Source organism: Rhinopithecus roxellana, chromosome 6 (genome assembly GCF_007565055.1).
Source record: "Rhinopithecus roxellana isolate Shanxi Qingling chromosome 6, ASM756505v1, whole genome shotgun sequence".
Classification (NCBI taxonomy): Eukaryota; Metazoa; Chordata; class Mammalia; order Primates; family Cercopithecidae; genus Rhinopithecus; species Rhinopithecus roxellana.
This window is the reverse complement of record NC_044554.1, coordinates 131,085,287-131,088,210: the sequence shown is the minus strand read 5'-3', so window position 1 is coordinate 131,088,210 and position 2,924 is coordinate 131,085,287. Positions and strand designations below refer to the sequence as shown.

Below are 2,924 nucleotides of genomic sequence, written 5' to 3'. Positions count from 1 at the left end.
ACTATTCTGTATGACCTGTACATTTCTCTTGGTGTAACACTATTGCTTCAGTTTTATAGGCTCACACCTATGAGTTTTCAGGCTGCCAAACCCTCCTTGTGTGTGTGTGTGTGTGTGCGTGTGTACTGTCATACTTTTAAGGAGGATGTGTCTTAACAACTTGAGGGTTTGTTTAATGTGACCTCTTTGAAGATTTGAATATGAAATTTTGGGATCAGAGGTTAAAGTGAAGTAAATTACTCTGCATAAAATTGGAAGTTGATGAATTGGGGGTAAGAGTCAGTGAGAGAGATTGAGAGAAGCCATTAAGGCTGGATGCTATATAAGAGAACTTGTATGTGAGCTCTGGGTTACACTAAAGAAAAATACAGAAGTATATCAAGGAAATAGAAGAACATAAAATCACAGATTGCAATCTTCATATCAGCCAAGTAAAATTCAATTCAAAAATTATGAAACCTAAAATTTAGGCCATGTTTAAACACTAAAAGTCAGAATTTACAATAAAGACATAAAGATTTAATAATTTGTATACACAACAGTTATTTGTCTCTTTATTTCCATTTATAATCTATCTATCTATCTATCTATCTATCTATCTATCTATCTATCTATCATCTATCATCGATCTATGCCAAGTAGCAAAACATCCACTTCTACAAAGTGAAAACTACAGAGGATAAATAAGACACAGACAGAGACAAAGAAATGCAAGGGAGTGCAATAATCACTGAAAGTCAACTTTTTTAGATACATGGTAGGACCTTTCAATATAGAAATTAAAGTTCTCTGTTATTTTTGTATATTTTCTTTGTTTGGGTTAAAGAAGAGTTTCATTCATTGCTCTATGTACAAGTCACATCAAGAGAAAAAAAAAATAAAGTCATAGGGAAAAAAAAAAATCACCTTTTCAGTGTTCTCTAAATGCTTACAATGCACTGTCTGCTATGGTTTGAATGTTTTCCCCAATGCAACAGTGTTGGGAGGTGGAACCTCATCGGGGGTGTTTAGGTCACTAGGTCTCTGATCTTATAGATGAATTTATGCCCCTATAAAAAGGGCTTGCTGGAGTAGATTCGCTCTGGCTTGCTCTTCTGCCATGTGAGGACACAAAGTTCCTCCCTTCCAGAGAATTCAGGGTTCAAGACACCACCTTGGAAGTGGAGACCAGGCCCTCACCAGACACCAAAATCTGCTGGTACTTTGATCTTAGACTTCCCAGCTCCAGAACTGTTAGAAATAAATTTCTGGCCCAGTGTGGTGGCTCACGCCTGTAATCCCAGCAGTTTGGGAGGCCGAGGTGGGCAGATCATGAGGTCAGGAGTTTGAGATCAGCCTGGCCAACATGGCGAAACCCCATCTCTACCAAATACAAAAAAAATTAGCCAGGTGTGGTGGTGCACACCTGTAATCCTAGCTACTCAGGAGGCTGAGGCAGGAGAATTGCTTGAACCCAGAAGATGGAGGTTGCAGTGAGCTGAGATTGCACCACTGCACTCCAGCCTGGGCGAGGGAGTAAGACCTTGTCTCCAGAAAAAAAAAAAAAAGAAAAAGAAAGAAATTTCTGTTCTGTATAATTTACCAGTCCATGGTAGTCTGTTATAGCTGTGAGAATAGACTAAAACAGTGTCTTTCCATAATCTAGTACTTATTGTTTCTTGCCTGTCTTTCCCTACTAACAACATGTACTTCCTGCCATATCCCTAGCACTTACAACAGCATCTGGCATACAATATTTGCTGAATAAACATCTGTTGAAAGTCTGAAGAACTGAAGGAATGAAGCCTGTCTGGCAGTTTTAGTCTCCCTCCAAAGTAAAGTATGTTTTTTGATTTATTATTTCTTCAATTCTTGTTTATTTTCCATAAATTTTTTTTCTTTCTCAGACTTCTATTTAAAAAAAAAAAAAATGTAAACAGGAGCCATTTGGACTGCATCTTCTCCCTCTTATTCCCCAGGAGGAAGAGAAGAATGATTATCAATGGCAAAAAGCAGTAGCAAAGCAAAACCAAGAGCCAACGTTAAGCTCAGGAGAGAGTGCTATACCTCCTCCTCATGGTTTCTGGTGTTCTCCAGGTTCAGAGACACTTTTCTAGTAACAAACTAAAAAAGATCCCTGAAAGTATAATCTTTCTGAGACTTCTTTAATCAGATATTTTGTCTCATTGTTCTATTCCCAAATTCTCTTTCATTTCTCATAACTTAAAACTTACTTTATTTTTTACTTTATATTATAATACCTAGATTATATTTCATCTTCTAAAGCTCTAATTACCTTTTTTATTCTTATATAATTTAAATTCATAATGTATAATTTGTTTGGTTTATTTATCTGCTTGAGTCTACCTCGTTGCTGTGTATGTGTGTGTAGTTTATCTCCTACATATTCTATGACAGTTTTATTAAAAGTTTCTTCATATTATTTCATTAGCTGTGCATCTATGGGAGCACATATCCTGGTAATTTTATTTCGTTAATTTTCTTTAAAACATAAAATATTATGCATTACACACTGATTTATTTAAAAGAAAAAGATTAAGATCAGTTTGACAATTTTAGGAAGATCATTTTGGCAATCTAGAATTTTTGTTTATTATTACTTTTTTGAAATTTAGTAATAATTTTTTACAAAGCACTTCGCTACATGCCAGGGTGACACTACAATAGCAAATAAAAAGTTTGGCTTCTACTAGAGGATGTACATCATACATTACATGGAAATCAGTTCCCACTATGTTTGGTCAGCGCAGGATGAGTCTCAATGAGAAATAACAATTGCAGAATGTTCAGCAATAACAAATTAAAAGGTGTTGTGTTTGAGGGCAACGACTTAAGCATTTAGCTTTAGTAAAGCTGAATTGCCAAATTAGGACACAGAAAAATCTGATTTTAAGAGTTTGGACTGCTGAAGAGATTTGTCCCAC

General features: G+C 35.7%; 1 non-coding gene across 1 annotated transcript; it reads right to left on the bottom strand.

The window, feature by feature from the left end:
* Window positions 1–1,921: 1,921 nt before the first annotated feature.
* On the bottom strand, window positions 1,922–2,132 carry LOC115898532. Its single transcript, XR_004058246.1, has one exon. It is a non-coding gene; the product is annotated as a small nucleolar RNA U3 (small nucleolar RNA).
* Window positions 2,133–2,924: the final 792 nt, after the last annotated feature.